The following is a 25755-nucleotide window of genomic DNA, read 5'->3' as shown; positions in this document are numbered from 1 at the left end:
TCTGACAGGTTTATCACACACGCTGATCTCAGATTTAAGGGCCGTATCTATGTGGATAATGAGATTCAGATTATCCATGTCCCAAATTTCCAATTAGCAATCTGCCCCCTCCTAAAATGGACAAGCCCAGGTGAAAGAGAATTTGCAGAATCCGCGTCTCCCATGTTTGACCTGCAGGGTATGGTCATCCCAGGGAACATCTACGGAGGGATCAGGAACCTGCTGAACTCCCAGGAAACATCTACGGAGGGATCAGGAACCTGCTGAACTCCCAGGAAACATCTACGGAGGGATCAGGAACCTGCTGAACTCCCAGGAAACATCTACGGAGGGATCAGGAACCTGCTGAACTCCCAGGAAACATCTACGGAGGGATCAGGAACCTGCTGAACTCCCAGGAAACATCTACGGAGGGATCAGGAACCTGCTGAACTCCCAGGAAACATCTACGGAGGGATCAGGAACCTGCTGAACTCCCAGGAAACATCTACGGAGGGATCAGGAACCTGCTGAACTCCCAGGAAACATCTACGGAGGGATCAGGAACCTGCTGAACTCCCACCATGTGTCTGAGCTCGTCAATGTATCTAACTCCTAAATCACTTGCTCTGGTTAGAGTGTTGGGCCAGTAACGGAAAGGTAGCTAGTTCGAATACCCGAGCCAAAAAGGTGAAAAATCTGTCTGTGCCCTTGAGCAAGGCACTTAACCCTAATTTGCTCCAGGGGTGCCGTACTACTGTGGCTGACCTTGTAAAACAACACATTTCACTGTACCTATCCAGTGTATGTGACAAAAAAAAACATTTATAATCTATTATTGTGATATATTATTGTGACCTAGATGACCAGTTCACAGTTACTGTATCAAGTATTATTAATGGTTCCATCTTGATTTCTTTCTTTCGTTGTTATTTGGGGTTATTTTAGGATGCCATGGCCCTGGTGGACAGCAAAAAAGCTCTGAACTTCACAGACACTTACAACATAGTCATAAGTGAAGTCATTGGGTTTGGGAGATATAGGTGATAGTCGTTGGGTTTCTATGAGGGCACAAGGCGAGACCCAGATGCAGATATGGGAGGCAGATGGTTTGAGTCTTTGATATTTATTAATAATCCAAAAGGTGTAGGCAAGAGAATAGTCGTGGACAGGCAAAAGGTCAAAACCAGTTCAAATTCCAGGAGGTACAGTGTGGCAGGCAGGCTCGAGGTCAGGGCAGGCAAAATGATCAGGTAGGCAGGTCCAAAGTTCAGAAAACAGGCAAGGTTTAAAACCAGGAGGACTAGCAAAGAGAATAGAAAAGTCAGGAGCACGGGAAAACCACGCTGGTTGACTTGGAACATACAAGACGAACTGGCACAGACAGACAGAAAACACAGGTTTAAATACCCTAGGGATAATGGGGAAGATGGGTGACACCTGGAGGGGCTAGAGACAAGCACAGGTGAAATAGATCAGGGTGTGACAGTTTTGGAGATATAGGTGATAGTCATTGGGTTTCGGACATATAGGAGATAGTCGTTGGGTTTCGGAGATATAGGTGATAGTCGTTGGGTTTTGGAGATATAGGTGATAGTCATTGGGGAAGTGTGTGTGTAACATCTGTCATTCTTCCTGTCAGGGTCTGCATGGCAAGGTGTTGGCGCTGGAGAAGAGGCTGACTGAGCTGAAGGCTGACTGTAAACCAGTAGGAGCTACCCTGAAACAACTCATCCTCACTGTATTTTGAGGAGGTACAGAATCAGCACACATGCCCTCTCTATTTTGGGTAATGTTTGTTAAGCGTAAAACCTGGTTTTCCAGAGTGATAATCTTCTGCTTGAACATATGTCCGCACCCCGTGCCACTGTAAGAGCAATTAAATATGGGTTTTTAAGGTCCTAATGGGCCGGCGGGCTATTGCGGCTCTGTAGCTGTGAACCATTAGTTTAGCCTTACGATTAAGCGTGTGAGATGAAGGTTGATTTAAAGACGTCTTCTTCTCTGTCTGACAGAAACTGGACAGGGCTCTGGATCTGAAGAGCCAACACAAGGCAGACATGGTTGCCGGGGACTTAGCCGCCCTCATCCACCTCTGCTGCTGCCATGACAATGTGGAAGATGTGCTGAACTTGAAGAGGGAGCTGTGAATTAATTGGGACTCACACACATTCGGTCTGTACTCGGTTCAGCCGAGCCTTAAAGTTTAACTTGAGCTGGATCAAGAGAGACGCTAAAAACTTCTTAGGGATTGGCGTCCCATCAAAGGGACAGTTGTAAATCATGCCGTGCCTTGTGTCATGATCGCAGATTTTAGAGAAATAACAAATATCAGTACATATAAGTGTCTTATATCAGCTGAAAGCAAAAATTCTTGTTAATATAACTGCACTTGTCCAATTTACAGTAGCTATTACTTCGAAAAAATGCCATGCTATTGTTTGAGGAGAGCTCCTAACAACAAAACACTTTTTTTCACCATGATAGGTTTAATAAATTAACCTCTGAAGGTGAAATGTGAACTTACATTCTGAAATCTTGCTCTTATTTATCATCCAAAGGGTCCCAGAGATAACATGAAGTTTCGTTCAAATTTGCAAAGAAAGTAATCTGTGAAAATCTAACCCTAAACGTTGTTTTCAACCAGTCAAATCATATTCATATTTATTCCTCAGAGATCCTAGAACGTAACAAGACTTCACTATATCATTAGGGGTGTAGTATATCCTATAAGACACCATATTTGGTCAGAGAGCGATGCCTTCATTGCATGCCGATGACACGGCGGTTCTACAATTGAACGGCACTAACTTTGTTAAACAAGCACCAATCGGGGGTCAAACAAAGCTAACTAGATAGCCAATGAGCTTGGCTTTACTGGAGTATCCAAAAACCCTGTATCTGTCTTAAAATGTAGGTACTAACCTTGTACGACAGCCTGCCTTTTCCTTTTGGACCAAAAATTCTAAGAATATTCAGAGTTATGAGGTTATGAAAACTGGTTGTTTTGCAAATGTTACATTTATAATATGGCTTCTAACACTGTAAAAGCTAAATCAAAGTCCAAGTATACAGATTTGACGATATTCTTGCAGAAAAATGTAATATGAATGCAAATGTTTCCTTCACGATTTGCCCAAATGTATCTGGGTGACTTCACACTAAATGTCATGTAGTTCGCTCATACTTCAAGTTATCTGTCTGAAATGTTGCACATACACTCCTGCCATCTTATGGACACCATCGGAACTACAACCAGAGTGATGGCTGGAACAGGGACCTTTTTGTTGCATTTCAAAGATTGTGGTACAAAAAGAAAAAGTTTTTTTTTTCTTTGTATATTCTTCTAACAGATCTACTGTGTTATATTCTCCGACATTAAATTCACATTTCCACAAACTTCAAAGTGTTTCCTTTATAATGGTACCAAGAATATGCATATCCTTGCTTCAGGGCCTGAGCTACAGGCAGTTCGATTTGGGTATGTCATTTAGGCGAAAATTGAAAAAAAGGTGCTATCCCTAAGAAGTGGCCAGGCCTGTAGACTTGGACGCTCTGATGAATCCGGTGCGTACGTACCCCGAGTCTCTCCTCTCCTCACACCCTGCCTCTGTCACCCCTCAGAACGAGTAAGGCTGCACTCACCTTCAGCTCTCTGTCTCTTACTCCCCTGCCACTGTCGAGATCTCTCCTCTCTCTCTCTCTCTCTCTCTCTCTCTCTCTCTCTCTCTCTCTCTCTCTCTCTCTCTCTCTCTCTCTCTCTCTCTCTCTCTCTCTCTCTCTCTCTCTCTCTCTCTCTCTCTCTCTCTCTCTCTCTCTCTCTCTCTCTCTCTCTCTCTCTCTCTCTCTCTCTCTCTCTCTCTCTCTCTCTCTCTCTCTCTCTCTCTCTCTCTCTCTCTCTCTCTCTCTCTCTCTCTCTCTCTCTCTCTCTCTCTCTCTCTCTCTCTCTCTCTCTCTCTCTCTCTCTCTCTCTCTCTCTCTCTCTGTCTGTCTGTGTCTCTCTGTCTCTCTGTCTGTGTCTCTCTGTCTCTCTGTCTGTCTGTGTCTCTCTGTCTGTCTGTGTCTCTCTGTCTGTCTGTGTCTCTCTGTCTGTGTCTCTCTGTCCTGTCTGTGTCTCTCTGTCTGTCTCTCTGTCTGTCTCTCTGTCTGTCTCTCTGTCTGTCTCTCTCTCTGTCTGTCTCTCTGTCTGTCTCTCTGTCTGTCTCTCTGTCTGTCTCTCTGTCTGTCTGTCTGTCTCTCTCCTCTCTGTCTGTCTCTCTCTGTCTCTGTGTCTCTCTCTCTCTGTGTCTGTCTCTCTGTGGTCTCTCTGTGTCTGTGTCTGTCTGTGTCTCTCTGTGTCTCTCTGTGTCTGTGTCTGTCTCTCTGTGTCTCTCTGTGTCTCTCTGTGTCTGTGTCTGTCTGTGTCTCTCTGTGTCTCTCTGTGTCTGTGTCCTGTCTGTGTCTCTCTGTGTCTCTCTGTCTGTCTGTGTCTCTCTGTGTCCTCTCTCTCTCTCTCTGTCTGTCTGTGTCTGTCTGTGTCTCTCTGTGTCTCTCTGTCTGTCTGTGTCTCTCTGTGTCTCTCTCCTTCTCTCTCTCTCTCTGTCTGTCTGTGTCTGTCTGTGTCTCTCTGTGTCTCTCTGTCTGTCTGTGTCTCTCTGTGTCTCTCTCTCTCTCTCTGTCTGTCTGTGTCCTCTCTGTGTCTCTCTCTCCTCTCTCTCTCTGTGTCTCTTCTCTCTCTCTCTGTCTGTGTCTCTCTGTGTCTCTCTCTGTGTCTCTCTCTCTCTCTCTGTCTGTGTCTCTCTGTGTCTCTCTCTCTCTCTCTCTGTGTCTCTCAGATTACTCTGTCTCTCTGTCTCTCAGATTACTCTGTCTCTCTGTCTCTCAGATTACTCTGTCTCTCTGTCTCTCAGATTACTCTGTCTCTGGATTCCAGCAGGTACCATGGCTCTGGTCAAGGTTCTCACCAAGCCTTGCCTGAAAAGACACCTTGCCTGAGACCCGAAGACTTGCATTGGTTCCCAGAGCTGATGCCTAGGCTTCAGCTCAGCAGGCTAACACCAGGTGAGAAAGTTTCTTGTCTATTTCACTTGCTTTGGCAATGTAATATGTGTTTCCCATGCCAATAAAGTCCATTGAATTGAGAGAGATATACAGTACCAGTTACATTTATATATTTTTAACCCCCTTTATCTCCCTGTAATTTTGTGATATCCAATTGGTAGTTAAAGTCTTTTCCCATCTCTACAACTCAAGTACAAATTCGGGAGAGGCGAAGGTCGAGAGCCGTGCATCCTCCGAAACAAGACCCCGCAAAGCCCCATTGCTTCTTGACACAACCCGGAAGCCAGCCGCACCAACGTGTCAGAGGAAACATCGTACACCTGCATTGTGCCCAGCCCGCCACAGGAGTCGCTAGAGCGCGATGGGACAAGGACAACCCGGCCGGCCAAACCCCTCCCCTAACCCGGACAATGCTGGACGAATTGTTTGTCGCCTCATGGGTCTCCCGGTCGTGGCCGGATGTGATACAGCCTGGGATCAAACCAGGATCTGTAGTGACGCAGATAGCACTGCGATGTAGTGCTTTAGAGATCGCTGTGGCACTCAAAAGTTTGGACACATCTATTCATTCAAGGGTTTTTCTTTATTTTTTTGTAGAATAACAGTAAAGAAATCAGACTATGAAATAACACATGTGGAATCATGTAGCTAAATGCAGCACTAACCTTTGATGATCTTCATCAGATGACACTCCTAGGACATTATGTTATACAATACATGCATGTTTTGTTCAATCAAGTTCATATTTATATCAAAAACCAGCTTTTTACATTAGCATGTGATGTTCAGAACTAGCATACCCACCGAAAACCTCCGGTGAATTTACTAAATTACTCATGATAAACGTTGACAAAATACATAACAATTATTTTAAGAATTATAGATACAGAACTCCTTTATGCAAATGCTATGTCAGATTTTAAAATAGCTTTTCGGCGAAAGCACATTTTGCAATATTCTGAGTACATAGCTCGGCCATCACAGGCTAGCTAATTTGACACCCACCAAGTTTGGGGCTCACTAAACTCAGAATTACTATTAGAAAAATTGGATTACCTTTGCTGTTCTTCGTCAGAATGCACTCCCAGGACTTCTACTTCAACAACAAATGTTGTTTTGGTTCCAAATAATCCATAGTTATATCCAAATAGCTCCATTTTGTTCGTGCGTTCAGGTCACTATCCGAAGGGTAACGCGCGAGCGCATTTTGTGACAAAAAAAATTCAAAATATTCCTTTTAACGTACTTAGAAGCATGTCAAACGCTGTTTAAAATCAATTTTTATACGAAATGGAAGCCAATGGAAGCCTTAGAAAGTGTCACGTTACAGCACAGATGCTGTATTTTCGATAGAGATGCAACAGAAGGTCAACAAATTGTCAGACAGGGCACTTCCTGTATGGAATCTTCTCAGGTTTTGGCCTGCCATATGAGTTCTGTTATACTCACATACACCATTCAAACAGTTTTAGAAACTTTAGAGTGTTTTCTATCCAAATCTACTAATTATATGCATATTCTCGTTTCTGGGCAAGAGTAGTAACCAGTTTAAATCGGGGACGTTTTTTTATCCGGCCGTGAAAATACTGCCCCCTATCCCATAAAGCCCCCTATCCCAAAAAGCCCCGCCTTATCTCAGCTCACTGGTCACCACAGCATCACCCACCCGTAGCACGCACTCTATCAGGTATATTTCACTGGTCACCCCCAAAGCCAATTCCTCAATTGGCCGCCTTTCCTTCCAGTTCTCTGCTGCCAATTACTGGAACGAATTGCAAAAATCACTGAAGCTGGAGACTCATATCTCCCTAGCTAATTTTATGCATCAGCTGTCAGAGCAACTTACAGATCATTGCACCTGTACATAGCCCATATGTAAATTGCCCATCCAACTACCTCATCACCATATTGGTTTTTTTTTTGCTCCTTTGCACCCCAGTATCTCTACTTGCACATTCATCTTCTGCACATTTATCACTCACGTGTTTAATTGCTAAATTGTAATTATTTCGCCACTATGGCCTATTTTTTGCCTTACCTCCCTAATCTTACCTCATTTGCACACACTGTATATAGACTTTACTATTGTGTTATTGACTGTACGTTTGTTTATTCCATGTGTAAGTCTGTGTTGTTTGTGTCGCACTGCTTTGATTTATCTTGGCCAGGTCGCAGTTGTAAATGAGAACTTGTTCTCAACTGGCCTACCTGGTTAAATAAAGGTGAAATTTAAAAAAATAAAAATCAATTCTTCAATGTAGAAAATAGTACAAAATAAAGAAAAACCCCTGAATGAATAGCTGTGTCCAAACTTTTGAATGGTACTGTACATATGACAGGACTCTTGCTACTTTAACAGAATTACATAAATCCATCCTGATAGTAATGGCATATTATGTCTGGGAAAGTGCTTGAACATTTCACACAAACAAATTTGCATGTGAATTCAAGCAGAGGCGTTGTGAAGGGTGGGGGTTTTATCTGCCCATTAGCCCCAGCGAGTGCGGTGGTGGCTTGTCATCCACATTAGCACAGCTCGCTGCCCCGGCCTACCGGGCCACGGTACAGACCGCCAGGCCCGCGCTGACGATCATGACTCATGGCACAACCACTCACCGGCTCCCCTCTTATAATGGCTTTGCTGTTTTCCTTCCTTCGTTCATTCCCCCCGCAACTTTCCCTCCTTCGCCCTGCAGAGCAATACATAGAGACTGGTTATAGAGCAGGGATACACAGCCCTAGGTGTGCAGAGGCCTAGTGGAAGGCAAGACAAGATAGGGAAATTAGAGGGATTAATGGCCTGTGTGATATTTGTTTACCTGGCCGTGGTGGTATATGGCTGGATGACTCTCAGATCCCTGGCTGATATACATACTACTCTGTCTGCCTGGCTGCCTGGCCTCCATTTGGTCATGTTAGCACCGAGCCACAGGTCGTGGTGATTAGTGATGGTGTCAGGAAGGAGAAAAGAATGGAAGTGCTGTCTCACTCACTCACAGGCTAGCTGACAGGTTCCTTCCCCTAGTACATCTGCTCTGCTGGTGTGTGTTACGTGCTGATGGACAGTCAGGGATGGGGTCTCTTAGGGGGAGTGATAAGCTCTACAGCAGAGTTGTCATTTGCTAATACCTTAGCTAGCTATTAACCTCTATGGGCTAGGTGGGACGCTAGCGTGCCACCCGTGGTGCACTCCATCAACAGCAGGTGCATTTCAAGAGCGGCAAATTTGAATCCAAATAAATGTCAAAATTCAAATTTTTCAAACATACAACTATTTTACACCCTTTGAAAGATAAACATCTCCTTAATCTAACCACGTTTTACGATTTCAAAAAGGTTTTACGGCGAAAGCATAAATTTAGAGTATGTTAGGACAGTACATTTACAAGAGTTGTGTGTAATGTTTTGTCAAGTCAAAGACAGGGTCACCAAAACCATAAAACCAGCTAAAATGATGCACTAACCTTTTACAATCTCCATCAGATGACACTCCTAGGACATTATGTTAGACAATGCATGCATTTTTAGTTCTATCAAGTTCATATTTATATCCAAAAACAGCGTTTTACTATGGCATTGATGTTGAGGAAATCGTTTCCCTCCAATAACCGGCAGTCAAGTCAGCGTCACAAATTAAATAATTAAAATTAGAAAACATTGGTAAAATATTATATTGTCATTTAAAGAATTATAGATTTACATCTCTTGAACGCAATCAACTTGCCAGATTTAAAAATAACCTTACTGGGAAATCACACTTTGCAATAATCTGAGCACTGCGCCCAGAAAAATACGCGTTGCGATACAGACTAGACGTCATGTTGGGGAGATCTAAAATCGAAAATACTATGTAAATAATCCATTACCTTTGATTCTCTTCATCAGATGTCACTTCCAGGTATCACAGGTCCATAACGAATGTAGTTTTGTTCAAAAAAGCTCATCATTTATGTCCAAAAATCTCCGTCTTGTTAGCACATGATCTAAGCCAGCCGGACTTCTCGTCATGAACGAGGGGAAAAAATATATTTACGTTCGTTCAAACATGTCAAACGTTGTATAGCATAAATCATTAGGGCCTTTTTTAACCAGAACATGAATAATATTCAAGGTGGACGAATGCATACTCTTTTATAACGTATTGGAACGAGGGTACCCAACATGAACTCGCGCGCCAGGTGTCTAATGGGACATCATCGTTCCATGGCTCTTGTTCGGTCAGATCTCCCTCCAGAAGACTCAAAACACTTTGTAAAGGCTGGTGACATCTAGTGGAAGCAATAGGAAGTGCCAAAATATTCCTCAGCCCCTGTGTTTTTCAATGGGATAGGTTTAAAGGCAATACAACACATCAGGTATCCACTTCCTGTCAGAAAATGTCTCAGGGTTTTGCCTGCCAAATGAGTTCTGTTATACTCACAGACACCATTCAAACAGTTTTAGAAACTTTAGGGTGTTTTCTATCCAAAGCCAATAATTATATGCATATTCTAGTTACTGGGCAGGAGTAGTAACCAGATTAAATTGGGTACGTTTTTTATCCGGCCGTGTCAATACTGCCCCCTACCCCCAACAGGTTAACAACTGTTACACTAACATTTACAAAAGCGAATTTCAATTTACAAAAACAATGACTGTGTTTTCGTCTTTTGAGCTTCTAGTCATGAAATCTATGCAGCCTACTCAATCACTTCTTTATAGCTACTGTTTACAGGCCTCCTGGGCCATAGTCATGAATTCCATGAATTCCCATTGGACCTTGTAGTCATGTCAGATAATATTCACATTTTTGGTGACGTTAATATTCACATGGAAAAGTTCACAGACCCACTCCAAAAGGCTTTCGAAGCCATCATCGACTCAGTGGGTTTTGTCCAACATGTCTCCGGACCTACTCAGTGCCACAGTCATATTCTAGAACTAGTTTTGTCCTGTGGAATAATATTGTGGATCTTAATGTTTTTCCTCATAATCCTGGACTATCATAACACCATTTTATTACGTTTGCAATCACAAAAAATAATCTGCTCAGAACCCAACCAAGGATCATCAAAAGCCATGCAATAAATTCTCAGACAACCCAAAGATACCTAGATGCCCTTCCCGACTCCCTCCATCTACCCAAGGATGTCAGAGTACAAAAATCTGTTAATGAGCAACTAAATGTAACCTTCCGTAATACCCTAGATGCAGTAGGACCGCTAAAAATAAAAAAGATTTGTCATAAGAAACTAGCTCATTGGTATACAGAAAATACCCGAGCCCTAAAGCAAGCTTCCAAAAAATTGTAACGGAAATGACGCTACACCAAACTGGAAGTCTTCCGACTAGCTTGGAAAGACAGTACCGTGCAGTATTGAAGAGCCCTCACCTATTTTTCTAACTGAATTGAGGAGAATAAGAACAATCCAACATTTATTTTTGATCCTGTCACAAAGCTAACTGAAAAGCAGCATTCCCCAAGAGAAGACGGCTTTCACTTTAGCAGTGATAAATTCAGGAACTTCTTTGACGAAAATATCATGAACATTAGAAAGCAAATTACAGACTCCTCCTTAAATCTGCATATTTCTTCAAAGCTCAGTTGTCCTGAGTCTGCACAACACTGCCAGGCCTAGGATCAAGGGAGACACTCATGTTTTTTAATCCTATATCTTTTGACACAGTCATGAAAATAGTAATGGCCTCTAAAACTTCAAGCTGCATACTGGACCCTATTCCAACTAAACTACTGAAAGAGCTGCTTCTTGTGCTTGGACCTCATATGTTGTGCATAGTAAATGGCTCCCTATCCACCAGATGTGTACCAAACTCACTAAAAGTGGCAGTAATAAAGCCTCTCTTGAAAAAGCCAAACCTTGACCCAGAAAATCTAAAAAAACTATTGTCCTATATCGAATCAACCATTCATCTCACATTTTTTTGAAGAAGCTGTTGCACAGCAACTCACTGCCTTCCTGAAGACAAACAATGTATACGAAACGCTTCAGTTTGGTTTTAGACCCCATCATAGCACTGAGACTGCACTCGTGAATGTGGTAAATTACCTTTTAATGACGTCAGATGAAGGCTCTCCATCTGATCTCGTGCTCCTAGACCTTAGTGCTGCTTTTGACAGCATCAATCACCACATTCTTTTGGAGAGATTGGAAAGCCAAATTGGTCTACACGGACAAGTTCTGGCCTGGTTTAGATCTTATCTGTCGGAAAGATATCAGTTTGTCTCTGTGGGTGGTTTGTCCTCTGACAAATCAACTGTAAGTTTCGGTGTTCCTCAAGGTTCCATTTTAGGACCACAATTGTTTTCACTATATATTTTACCTCTTGGTGATGTCATTCGGGAAAACATAATGTTAACTTTCACAGCTATGTGGACGATACACAGCTGTACATTTCAATGAAACATGGTGAAGCCCCAAAATTGTCCTACCTGGAAGCCTGTGTTTCAGACATTAGGAAGTGAATGGCGGCATTTTTTTAAACTTTTAAACTCGGTCAAAACAGAGATACTAGTTCTAGGTCCCAAGAAACTGTAACAGTTGTCTTCGTCGTCCGAAGAGGAGGAATCATCGGACCAAAACGCAGCGTGGTAAGTGTTCATGCTTTATTGATAAACTGAACACTAAAACAAAAATAACAAAGAGAATAACTGAAACAGTTCCGTAAGGTGCAAAACACTAAACAGAAAGTAACTATCCACACCAACCCTGTGGGGAAAGGCTACCTAAGTATGGATCCCAATCAGAGACAACGATAGACAGCTGTCCCTGATTGAGAACCATACCCGGCCAAAACAAAGAAATACCAAAACATAGAAAAAGGAACATAGATTGCCCACCCTAGTCTCACCCTGGCCTAACCAAAATAGAGAATAAAATCCTCTCTATGGCCAGGGTGTGACAGAAACAATGCAGTCTTCTGTTGGATCTGACAATTATTCTTGATGGTTGTGCAGTCATCTCAAATAAAACTGTGAAGGACCTCTGCGTTACTCTGGACTTTGATCTCTCTTTTGACAAACAAATCAAGACTATTTTAAGGACAGCTTTTTTCCATCTTCATAGCATTTCAAAAATCAGAAACTTTCTGTCCAAAAATTATGCAGAAAAGTTAATCCATGCTTTTGTCACTTCTAGATTAGACAACTGCCATGCTCTACTATCCGGATAAAGCACTAAATAGACTTCAGTTAGTGCTAAACATGGCTGCTAGAATCTTGACTAGAACCATAAAATGTGATCATATTTCTCCAGTGCTAACCTGTCTACACTGGCTTCCTGTTAAGGCTAGGGCTGATTTCAAGGTTTTAGATCAAGCCCATTACATGGGCTTGCTCCTAGCTATCTCTCCCATTTGGTCCTGCCATACATACCTACACGTACGCTACAGTCACAAGACGCAGGCCTCCTTACTGTCCCTACAATTTCTAAGCTAACAGCTGGAGGCAGGGCTTTCTCCTATAGAGCTCCATTTTTATGAAATGGTCTGCCTATCCATGTGAGAGACGCAGACTCGGGCTCAACCTTTAAGTCTTTACTGAAGACTAATTTCTTCAGTAGGTCCTATGATTGAGTGTAGTCTGGCACAGGGGTGTGAAGGTGAACCGAAAGGCACTGGAACCACCCTTGCTGTCTCTGCCTGGCAGGTTCCCCTCTCTCCACCGGGACTCTCTGCCTCTAACCCTATTACCGGGGCAAAGTCACTGGCTTACTGGTGCTCTTCCATCCTGTCCCTAGGAGGGGTGCATCACTTGAGGAGGTTGAGTCACTGAAGAGATCTTCCAGACCAGGTTTGGCGCTCCCCTCGGGTTTGTGCTGTGGGGGAGATCTTCGTGGACTATACTTGGCCTTGTCTCAGGGTAGTAAGTTGGTGGTTGAAGATATCCTTCTAGTGGTGTGGGGGCTGTGCTTTGGCCCAGTCCGGGTGTATCGTCAGATGGGGCCACAGTGTCTCCCGACCCCTCCTGTCTCAGCCTCCAGTATTTATGCTGCGAACGTTTGTGTCAGGGGGCTAGGGTCAGTTTGTTAAATCTGTAGTATTTCTCCTGTCTTATCCGGTGTACTGTGTGAATTTAAGTATGCTCCCCCTAATTCTCTCTCTCTTTCTCTCCTTCTCTATTCTCTCGGGGGACCTGAGCCCTAGGACTATGCCTCAGGACTACCTGGCCTAGTGACTCCTTGATGTCCCCCAGTCCACCTGGTCATGCTGCTGCTCCAGTTTCAACTGTTCTGCCTGCGGCTATAGAAGCCTGACCTGTTCACCGAACGTGCTACCTTGTCCCAGACCTGCTGTTAGAGCCTGGTTCCTCTCTAGGTTTCGTCCTAGGTTTTGGCCTTTCTAGGGAGTTTTTCCTAACCACCGTGCTTCACTATGCATTTGATTGATTGATCTTACTCCCCTAGCCCCCCACTTTCGTTAACTTGGGTTTGATCCTCAGGGCGCAGACACACCAATAGCGGTTGCTGGCTGAGAGTACTTAGCATCTCTGAACATAATTTGCGAACAGTGCACACCAATTTTACATAAACTCAGCAAAAAAAGAAACATCCCATTTTCAGTACCCTGTCTTTCAAAGATAATTCGTAAAAGTCCAAATAAATTCACAGATCTTCATTGTAAAGGGTTTAAACACTGTTTCCCATGCTTGTTCAACGAACCATAAACAATTAATGAACATGGACCTGTGGAACATTCGTTAAGACACTAACAGCTTACAGATGGTAGGCAATTAAGGTCACAGTTACAAAAACTTAGGACACTAAAGAGGCCTTTCTACTGACTCTGAAAAATACAAAAAGAAAGATGCTCAGGGTCCCTGCTCATCTACGTGAACGTGCTTTAGGCATGCTGCAAGGAGACATGAGGACTGCAGATGTGGCCAGGGCAATAAATTGCAATGTCCGTACTGTGAGACGCCTAAGACAGCGCTACAGGGAGACAGGACGGACAGCTGATCATCCTCGCAGTGGCAGACCACGTGTAACAACACCTGCACAGTATCGGTACATCCGGACATCACACCTGCGGGACAGGTACAGGATGGCAACAACAACTGCCTGAGTTACACCAGGAATGGCAGGTCCTCACCAGACATCACCGGCAATAACGTCACCTATGGGCACAAACCCACCGTCGTTGGACCAGACAGGACTGGCAAAAAGTGCTCTTTACAGACAAGTAGCCGTTTTGGCTCACCAGGGGTGATGGTCGGATTCACGTTTATTGTCCAAGGAATGAGCATTAAACCAACGCCTGTACTCTGGAGCGGGATTGATTTGGAGGTGGAGGGTCCGTCAGGTAGAAGAGTGGGGTAACATCTCACAGCAAGAACTGGCAAATCTGTTGCAGTCCATGAGGAGGAGATGCACTGCAGTACTTAATGCAGCTGGTTGCCACACCAGATTCTGACTGTTACTTTTGATTTTGACCCCCCCCCCCCCCCCCCCCCCTTTGTTCAGGGGCATATTATTACATTTCTGTTAGTCACATGTCTGTGGAACTTGTTCAGTTTATGTTGAGTCTTGTTATGTTCATACAAATATTTACACATGTTAAGTTTGATGAAAATGAATGCAATTGACTGTGAGAGGACGTTTATTTTTTTGCTGAGTTTTTAATCGCATGAAAAGTGTTGGCAGACGGACGTTTACAGTGGGTGGCCCCTAAAACACAGTGGGCTGAACAATTTGCAGACAAACGCTAGATCCGCATTTGGTGCAATGTGTGTGAGCCTTAAGGTCATATTTTCTCTATCCCTGGCCCGGTGAGTTCACGCCAACAGCTATGGAATTCAACTCTAGCCTCCTAGTCCAGTCCTCAAGGGCTGCAGTGTGCTGATTTCCCTTCCTCTTTGTACGTGGTACCTGATTTATCAATTGATTTAATTTAACCACAGAGCTGTTTTTTCATGTTTTCATCCAATACCATTCAATCACAATGAGGCCCTAGCCTACAGGCACCAAACATTCTGGGGGACAGCATCCAAGGCTTTCTTTGTCATTAGTCAAATCTCTGATTCCTCTCCAAAGTGTCATCCTATAGAAATCTCTATTCAAAAATACAGTGAAGGGGATGTCAACAGGAACATGTAGGGTCACCCCAACCCCAGAATGACATGGGGCCCTGTTCAGATCCATGTCCACCCCATCCCCATCCTGATGCCCTGGGGAGAGAACAGAACGAGACTCTGACACAAAACAAAAGCTGCCTCTTAGAAACCCAGTGTGACCCACATGAACCCCCCTCCATTTCACCCCCTCCCTGACTGCCCGTCCCCTCCCAATTTCCCTTTTTTCTTCATTAAATCTGTGACACTCGGTCAGTGCCTAATTTGCATAACAACAGTGCAAATGAGGGGGAACAGAGAGATGGAGAGGCAGACTGGAATCTGGATGACAAACCATGTGTGTATGGACGTGTCACTGGGGTAGGGCTGGTACCCTGCACCAAATACAAACACACACACACACAAACAACAACTTGGACGCACACAAACAATGGCTACATTTCATCTGCCCAGACCCGCATGCTAACACATCCATCGCTAGTGCCTGCATTATTGTTTGCCACATGGCGATTCTCACAACTCTAAATGTATTGCGATTCGATGTTGCAATTTGATGTTCCAAACATATTGCTCACAAAATGTATGCTTTAGAGGGATAAGAGAAAGCATGAGAAAATGAGTTTTGATCAGTCATAGAAATAAGTGCTGAAAACATGTTGGCTCACTATTTAAAAAGAACAAGCAATAGGACAAAACATACCAGAGTTTTAGAGTTGGTACAGCCGACTAATGCCACCTAGCACAAACAATAATTTAATTAAGACTGGATGAAAAGGTGTAATAGCTAGCTTGAGAACTAGACTGGCTGAAGAGGTGTAATAGCTAGCTAGAGAACTAGACTGGTTGAAGATGTGTAATAGCTAGCTAGAGAACTAGACTGGCTGAAGAGGTGTAATAGCTACCTAGAGAACTAGACTGGTTGACGAGGTGTAATAGCAAGCTAGAGAACTAGACTGGTTGAAGATGTGTAATAGCTAGCTAGAGAACTAGACTGGCTGAAGAGGTGTAATAGCTACCTAGAGAACTAGACTGGCTGAAGAGGTGTAATAGCTACCTAGAGAACTAGACTGGCTGAAGAGGTGTAATAGCTACCTAGAGAACTAGACTGGCTGAAGAGGTGTAATAGCTACCTAGAGAACTAGACTGGCTGAAGAGGTGTAATAGCTACCTAGAGAACTAGACTGGCTGAAGAGGTGTAATAGCTACCTAGAGAACTAGACTGGCTGAAGAGGTGTAATAGCTAGCTAGATAACTAGACTGGTTGACTAGGTGTAATGGCTAGCTAGAGAACTAGACTGGCTGAAGAGGTGTAATGGCTAGCTAGAGAACTAAACTGTTTGACGAGGTGTAATGCTAGCTAGAGAACTAAACTGGTTGACGAGGTGTAATGCTAGCTAGAGAACTTGACTGGATAAAGAGGTGTAATGGCTAGCTAGAGAACTAGACTGGATAAAGAGCTGTAAATACTAGCTAGAGAACTAAACTGGTTGAAGAGGTGTAATAGCTAGCTAGAGAACTAGACTGGATAAAGAGGTGTAAATACTAGCTAGAGAACTAGACTGGATGAAGAGGTGTAAATACTAGCTAGAGAACTAGACTGGATGTAGAGGTGTAATAGCTAGCTAGAGAACTAGACTGGCTGAAAAGGTGTAATAGCTAGCTAGAGAACTAGACTGGTTGACGAGGTGTAATAGCTAGCTAGAGAACTAGACTGGTTGAAGAGGTGTAATGGCTAGCTAGAGAACTAAACTGGTTGACGAGGTGTAATGGCTAGCTTGAGAACTAGACTGGTTGACGAGGTGTAATGGCTAGCTAGAGAACTAAACTGGTTGACGAGGTGTAATGGCTAGCTAGAAAACTAGACTGGTTGAAAAGGTGTAATAGCTAGCTAGAGAACTAGACTGATTGACGAGGTGTAATGCTAGCTAGAGAACTAGACTGGTTGACGAGGTGTAATGCTAGCTAGAGAACTAGACTGATTGACGAGGTGTAATGGCTAGCTAGAGAACCATACTGGTGGTTAGATTCAAACACACACCTGCAGTGTTCAGTGGAGTCATTTCTATTCTGTGGTTGTTATTGGGTCAGCTAGCCACAGCACTCACAGTGAGGAGAGTGGGGTTTGAGCCCAATTGAGCCTAGAACTCTAATAGGCTTGGCAGTTGAGGGCCAAAGCCAATGATATTTAGTTTGTTGTTTGTGTGTTTACATGGGGTGTTTATTTGCGAGCTAGTTGTTTTCCCTCTCTCCCTCTGACCAGAATGTGATGATTAGTATCGCCGGTGCAAACAGACCCTATCGGTGTCAGCCCATTAGCACGGCTCTAAACACAGTGTAAACACATCTTAATTATCTGGCCCTGCCACAGACCAGCTGCTGGGGGAGAGAGGGGAGAACGTCCTCAATTCTCACAGCACCACACAAACCAGTCAGCCAGATGGGAGCCCGGCCTGATAAAAAGTCTCCATTAGGGTGGCCGCCGAGCACCAGGCCTCTGTAGGGCCTCTGTAGGGCCTGGGCCAGAGCATGCCGGGTACTCGCCGCACACCTATAATTTAGCCCTGGTGCTTCGACACAGGGACGGTAAAAAGCATCCCCATTGTGGGGGCCCTGTAATTGTGGTCTCATTTAGAAATGCAAGTAGCAATTAGCGGGAAATTGGCATTATACGGGCCAATTTGCATTCCTGTTGGGTGTGAAATTATGTTTTAATAGCGGTTTGTTTTCCCCACATGAAATGATCTAAGGGGCCTTTTACCAACTTCTCCCCCACCTCTCTCGCATTCTCTCTCCTCCTTCCTTCCCCCTCTCTTATTTGGAGTCTCCCTATCATTGGGCACTGAATACTTATCTAAACCACTCCCCCCATCAGAAGCGGTGGACATACTGAAGGAGAAGGAGGTGTCTGTGAGGGACACCACAGTAATGCACTGACCCTGCTCTTCCATGTCCTTGACACAGTGACCATGAAGGGGGACGTGGCGGCTGTCTGCAGGCTCCAGGACACCATCTTCACCCTGGGCCTGGCAAAGCCCACCGCAGACCTCTGCTCCCCCCTGGTCTCAGCTCACCTGGAGATGTGAGTAGTACTCCCTCCTCCACTCATAACAGCTGTCATGTACTCTGTAGGACTCATGAGCTAGACTCCGGAATCCAGACTACATACTAGCATCAAACCTGGGTTCAAATACATGGGAGTATTTATTTGTATTTGAAAATACTATGTGTATTTGAGTTTTTCAAAATGCATGCCAATGCATTCCAAGTGTATTTCCAAAAACATGCCAATACTTTCCAAGTGTATTTCCAAATACATGCCAAATACATTTTAACCCAGGTCTGACTAGCAAACCACCACCACTAGAATGCATGCCCAATACTAATACTTCATTCTAAGTGGTGATTACATCCAACAGTGTACCTGAACACTTCCTCTGGGAAAAGGACTTCCTGTGTCTCTCTGCTTTGTTGTTCCTCATTGGCCATGGTGGGTCATGTGAGCCAGAGTCATGATCATGCTTGAATGAGCATTGTGGGTAACTGGTTCAGTCAGAGGGAGGTTTTGGATCTGGGGCTGTGTGTGTGTGTGTGTGTGTGTGTGTGTGTGTGTGTGTGTGTGTGTGTGTGTGTGTGTGTGTGTGTGTGTGTGTGTGTGTGTGTGTGTGTGTGTGTGTGTGTGTCTTTCTAACAGAGGTGGGGGGGTTAGATGGTGAGGTTTTGTGCCTGTTTTCCCGTATGTTTGGGATTCGGCCAACTGCTGTACCCCCTAACCACCGTAGCCTCCCCCTCCTCACCCCTCCTCATAACTCTGACTCATGCTCCCCCTCCTCACCCCTATTTCCATAACTCTGACTCACGCTCCCCACTCCTCACCCCTATTTCCATCATTTTGACTCACGCTCCGCCCTCCTAACCCATCCTCATAACTCTGAATCCCGCTTCCCCCTCCTCACCCCTATTTCCATAACTCTGATTCATGCTCTGCCCTCCTCCCCCACCTCACCCCTATTTACCATAACTCTGAATCCCACTCCCCCTCCTCACCCTTATTTCCATATCTCTGACTCAGGCTCCACCCTCCTCACCCCTCCTCAAAACTCTGACTCATGCTCCCCCCTCCTCACTCCTATTCTCATATCTCTGACTCATGCTCCAACCTCCTCATCCCTCCTCAAAACTCTGACTCAGGCTCCCCCCTCCTAACATCAATTTCCATAACTCTGACTCATGACTCATGCTCTGCCCTAGTCACCTCAATTTCCATAACTCTGACTCACGCTCTGCCCTACTCACCTCTATTTCCATAACTCTGACTTATGCTTCGCCCTCTTCCCCCTCCTCCCCCTCCTCACCCCTATTTCCATAACACTGACTCACACTCCCCCCTCCTTACCCCTCCTAATAATTCTGACTCACGCATCCCCCTCCTCACCCCTCCTCATAACTCTGACTCATGCTCCTCTTCTTCTAGAGATGCCTTCTCACTACAAATGCAATATGTAAATCAGTCTGCTGGGAGTCATGGGCCCGCCCCTCAGCCCCTATTCACGTCTATTTGTGACAACAGCTTTTAAGCAGATCAGCTCATTTGCATGTTAATTATGTACAGAGCTCTAATTGCTGGATTTGCCACAGCCATGTGGTGCATTGCTAGAAGCAAACCCTTCGCCCCTGCTACCTTCACACATGGAGTTTGACACACACACATGGCAGGGTGGTGCAGACGGCCCCTGGGGCTGCTTGTTTGCTGTCAGTCAGTGCTCAAAACAAACACACCTTTGAGGTTCATGCCTTAATTGCTGTCTGCTCTGAGATTAGCTTGGTCATTTCCCCCAGGTTCATTAGCAGCAGTGAAAATAAGCGGTCTCTCTCCTCCTTGCACAGAGCAGAGACACTTTCAGCACTGAACGCCTGGGGTTCACTGGGCTCACAATACAAGCCCTTTATATAGCAAAGACCTCTATTAGCCCTTTATATAGTATAGACCACTATTAGCCCTTTATATAGCATAGACCTCTATTAGCCCTTTATATAGCATAGACCTCTATTAGCCCTTTATATAGCATAGACCTCTATTAGCCCTTTATATAGCATAGACCTCTATTAGCCCTTTATATAGCATAGACCTCTGTTAGCCCTTTATATAGCATAGACCTCTATTAGCCCTTTATATAGCATAGACCTCTGTTAGCCCTTTATATAGCATAGACCTCTGTTAGCCCTTTATATAGCATAGACCTCTGTTAGCCCTTTATATAGCATAGACCTCTGTTAGCCCTTTATATAGCATAGACCTCTGTTAGCCCTTTATATAGCATAGACCTCTGTTAGCCCTTTATATAGCATAGACCTCTGTTAGCCCTTTATATAGCATAGACCTCTGTTAGCCCTTTATATAGCATAGACCTCTATTAGCCCTTTATATAGCATAGACCTCTGTTAGCCCTTTATATAGCATATACCTCTATTAGCCCTTTATATAGCATATACCTCTATTAGCCCTTTATATAGCATAGACCTCTATTATCCCTTTAAATACAGTGCCGTATTCTGCAATTGATTAAATTGTTTGTTTTTCTTCATCAATCTACACACAATACACCATAATGATGATGCAAAAACAGGCTTCAAGATTTTTTGGGGCAAATTTGTAAAGAAAAAAACCCCTGACGTATCACACTTACATAAGTATTCAGACTCCAAACTCAGTACTTTGTCGATACACTTTTGGCAGTGATTACAGCCTCGATTCTTCTTAAGTATGACACTACAAGCTTGGCACGGCTGTATTTGGGAGTTTCTCACGTTCTTCTCTGCAGATCCTCTCAAGCTATACACGTCAGCTACTACAGCGACTGAAATTACTGCACTACTCAACAAAGAGCTGAAGTTAGTTTCAGAGTGGGTGGCAAGGAATAAATTCTCCCTAAATATTTCTAAAGCTAAAAGCATTGTATTTGGAACAAAACACTCACTAAACCCTAAACCTCAACTAAATCTTGGAATCAATAATGTGGAAATTGAGCAAATTGAGATTACTAAACTGCTTGGAGCAACCCTAGATTGTAAACTGTCATGGTCAAAACATATTGATGCAGTAGTAGCTAAGATGGGGAGAAGTCTGTCTATAAAAATCGATGTTCTGCCTTCTTAACAACACTATCAAAGAGGCAGGTCCTACAGGCCCTAGTTTTGTTGCAACCTTGACTACTGTTCAGTCGTGTGGTCAGGTGCCACAAAAAAGGACTTTGGAAAATTGCAATTGGCTCAGAACAGAGTAGCATGGCTGGCCCTTGTATGTACACAGAGAGCTAATATTAATAATATGCATGTCAATCTCTCCTAGCTGAAAGTGGATTACTACTTCACTACTTTTATTTATGAGAGATATTGACATGTTGAATGCACCGAGCTGTCTGTCTAAACTACTGGCACACAGTTCGGACACCCATGCATACCCCACAAGACATGCCACAAGAAGCCTCTTCACAGTCCCCAAGTCCAGAACAAACTATGGGAGGCACACAGTACTACATAGAGCGATGACTACATGGAACTCTATTCCACATCAAGTAACTGACGCAAGGAGTAAAATTAGATTTGAAAAACAGATTAAAAAAACACCTTATGGAACAGCGGGGACTGTGAAGCAAAACAAACATTGGCACAGACACATGCATACACACACACACACACACACACACACACACACACACACACACACACACACACACACACACACACACACACACACACACACACACACACACACACACACACACACACACACACACACACACACACGCACTATACATACACACGCACTATACATACACATGGATTTAGTACTGTAGATATGTCATAGTGGTGGAGTAGGGGCCTGAGGGCACACAGTGTGTTGGGAAATCTGGGAATGTATTTTAATGTTTTTAAAATTGTATAAACTGCCATAATTTTGCTGGACTCCAGGAAGAGCAGCTGCTGCTTTGGCATCTCTCTCCAGAGATGTTCGATCGGGTTCAAGTCCGGGCTCTGGCTGAGCCACTCAAGGACTGTCAGAGACTTGTCCCAAAGCCACTATGTTGTCTTGGCTGTGTGCTAACGGTCGTTGTCCTGTTGGAAGCTAAACTTCTGCCCCAGTCTGAGTTCCTGAGCACTCTGGAGCAGGTTTTCATCAAGTATTTCTCTGTACTTTGCTCCGTTCATCTTTCCCTCGATCCTGACTAGTCTCCCAGTCCCTGCCACTGAAAAACATCCCTACAGCATGATGCTGCCACCACAATGCTTCACCGTAGGGATGGTGCCAGGTTTCCTCCTGACATGACGCTTGGCATTCAGGCCAAATAGTTCAATCTTGGTTTCATCAGACCAGAGAATCTTGCTTCTCATGTGAGAGTCTGTTGGAGGCCTTTAGGCAAACTCCAAGCGGGCTGTCATATGCCTTCTACTGAGGAGTGGCTTCCGTCTGGCCACTCGACCATAAAGGCCTGATTGGTGGAGTGCTGCAGAGATGGTTGTCCTTCTGGAAGCTTCTCCCATTTCCACAGAGGAACTCAGAAGTTCTGTCAGATTGACAATCGGGTTCTTGGTCACTTCCCTGACCAAGGCCCTTCTTCCACGATTGTTCAGTTTGGCCAGGTGGCCAGCTACAGGAAGAGTCTTGGTGGTTCCAAATTTCTTCCATTTAAGAACGATGGGGGCCACTGTGTTCTTGGGGACCTTCAATGCTGCAGAAATGTTTTGGTACCCAGATCTGTGCCTCGACCCAATCCTGTCTCGGAGGTCTACGGACAATTCCTTCGACCTCATGGGTGGTTTTTACTCTGACATGCACTGTCAACTGTGGGACCTTATAGACAGGTGTGTGCCTTTCCAAAACATGTCCAATCAATTGAATTTACCACAGATGGACTCCAATCAAGTTGTAGAAACATGTCAAGGATGATCAAGGGAAATAGGATGCACCTGAGCTCAATTTCAAGTCTCATAGCAAAGGGTCTGAATATTTATGTAAATAAGGTATTTCTATTTTAATTTTTTTATTAAATGTGCAAATATTTCTAAGACCATGTTTTCACTTTGTCATTATGGGACATAAATGATAAAAGTAAAAATAAAATGTAACACAGTAAAATGACAAAACAATAACAAGGCAAGAGTTAACTAAACACCAAGGCCAGAGTTAAGGTCATTGAATGTACAGAAGGGAAGGTTCAGGAGACGGTGTACCGTAGAGTTGGCGTGAGTGACTCGAGGCGTACTCGCACTCTAGATCAGAGTGCTGAAGACGGTCCAGGCTGTGGAGGTCAACTCCCTCTTGTAGGCGTCAATTGGGTTGACCCAATTGGGTATGCATAGATGATAAACAGTGAGTAGCAGGAGTGTAAAAAGAAAGGGGGTGGTCAATATAAATAGTCTGGGTGGCCATTTGATTAATTGTTCAGCAGTCTTATAGTTTGGGGGTCGAAGCCATTAAGGAGCCTTTTGGATCTAGACTTGGCGCTCTGGTACTGCTTGCCGTGCGGTAGCAGAGAGAACAGTGTATGACTTGGGAGACTGGAGTCTTTGACAATTTTTTTTGCCTTCCTCTGACACCGGCTGGTATATAGGTCCTGGATAGAAGGAAGCTTGGCCTCAGTGATGTATTGGGCCGTACGCACTACCCTCTGTAGCGCCTTACGGTCAGATACCGAGCAGTTGCCATACCAGGCGGTGATGCAACCAGTCAGGATACTCTCGATGGTGCAGCAGTAGAACTTTTTGCGGATCTGGGGACCCATGCCAAAATATTTCAGTCTCCTGAGGGGGAAATGGTTTTGTCGTGCCCTCTTCATGACTGTCTTGGTGTGTTTGGACAATGCACATTTTTTGGTGATGTGGACACCAAGGAACTTAAAAATCTTGACCAATTCCACTTCAGTCCCGTAGATGTAAATGGGGGCCTGTTCGGCCCTCCTTTCCCTATAGTCCACGATCAGCTCCTCTTGTTTACACTGAGGGAGAGGTTGTTGGCCTGGCACCACACTGCCAGGTCTTTGACCTCCTCCCTATAGGCTGTCTCATCGTTGTCGGTGATCAGGCCTACCACTGTTGTGTCATCAGCAAACTTAATAATGGTGTTGGAGTCATGCTTAGCCTTGCAGTCATGGGTGAAAAGGGAGTACAGGAAGGGACTAAGCATGCACCCCTGAGGGGAAACGATGTTGAGGATCAGTGTGGCAGATGTGTCGTTGCATACCCTTACCACCTGGGGGCAGCCCGTCAGGAAGTCCAGGATCCAGTTGCAGAGGGAGTCCTTAGCTTAGTGATGAGCTTTGTGGGCACTATGGTGTTGAACGCTGAGCTGTAGTCAATGAACAGCATTCTCACATAGGTGTTCCTTTTGTCCAGGTGGGAAAGTACGGTATGGAGTGCGATTGAGATTGCTTCATCTGTTGATATGTTGGGGCGGTATGCAAATTGGAGTGGGTGTAGGGTTTCCAGGATGATGGTGTTGAAGTGAGCCATGACCAGCCTTTTAAAGCACTTCATGGCTACTGAGTGCTAAAGGGCGGTAGACATTTAGACAGGTTACCTTCGCATTCTTGGGCACAGATACTATGGTGGTCTGCTTGAAACATGTGGGTATTACAGACTCGGTCAGGAGAGGTTGAAAATGTAATTGAAGACACTTGCCAGTTGGTCCACACATGCTCTGAGTACACACCCTGGTAATCTGTTTGGCCCGCAGCCTTGTGAATGTTGACCTGTTTAAAGGTCTTGCTCACATCATCTACGGAGAGCGTGATCACACAGTCAACCGGAACAGCTGGTGCTCTCATGCATGCTTCAGTGTTGCTTGATTCTATTAGCCTTCGTATAAAATAGATCTCTATTAGCCCTTTATATAGCATAGACCTCTATTAGCCCTTTATATAGCATAGACGTCTATTAGCCCTTTATACAGCATAGACCTCTATTAGCCCTTTATATAGCATAGACGTCTATTAGCCCTTTATATAGCATAGACCTCTATTAGTCATTTCTTTAGTATAGTCCACTTATTAGCCCTTTATGCGGTTTAGCACAGATCTCTATTCGGTCCTTCTCTAGGTCTTTCTATACATACCCAGAAGAGGGGAGGAGACATGTTCCCTTCACGTCTCCTTCCTTCACTTTTCCACATCTATCTCTTTTTATCTCCATCTTTACCTTTTCTTCTCCATTTATCTCTCCCCATCTTCTTCTCTGTTCATCACTTCCCATCTCCTCTATTCATCCCTCCTTTTCTCTCTCCATCTTATCCCCTCCTCTTTCTCATCTCTCTGTTTGTGCCATCTGTCAGAGCGGTGGAGGACAAAGCGCTAAGTGTCATTCTGTCGACGCTGTCTCATCACAGTGTCAGCAGTAATGACTTAATGAACACTTCTCCACCAGATTAATGCTGACAGCTTGTCCGCCTTGCAAGTTAGCCGCCATGTAGCACCACACACTGCTCCAACACAGTCTCTCTGAGAGATGCTAACTGCTAGCACCGCTCCAACACAATCTCTCTCTGAGAGACGCTAACCACTAGCACCGCTCCAACACATTGGCTCTCTCTGAGAGACACTAACCGCTAGCACCGCTCCAACACACTTTCTTTCTCAGAGAGACGCTAACCACTAGCACCGCTCCAACACATTGGCTCT

At 44.5% G+C, this 25755-nt stretch overlaps 1 pseudogene; it reads left to right on the top strand.

The window, feature by feature from the left end:
* LOC145869118 (leucine-rich PPR motif-containing protein, mitochondrial-like) overlaps window positions 1-25755 on the top strand; it is a 65736-nt pseudogene that overhangs the window by 14701 nt on the left and 25280 nt on the right.

The sequence above is a fragment of the Salmo salar genome, chromosome 01 (genome assembly GCF_965601325.2).
Source record: "Salmo salar chromosome 01, fSalSal1, whole genome shotgun sequence".
Lineage (NCBI taxonomy): Eukaryota > Metazoa > Chordata > Actinopteri > Salmoniformes > Salmonidae > Salmo > Salmo salar.
This window is presented reverse-complemented; position numbering and strand designations above follow the sequence as displayed.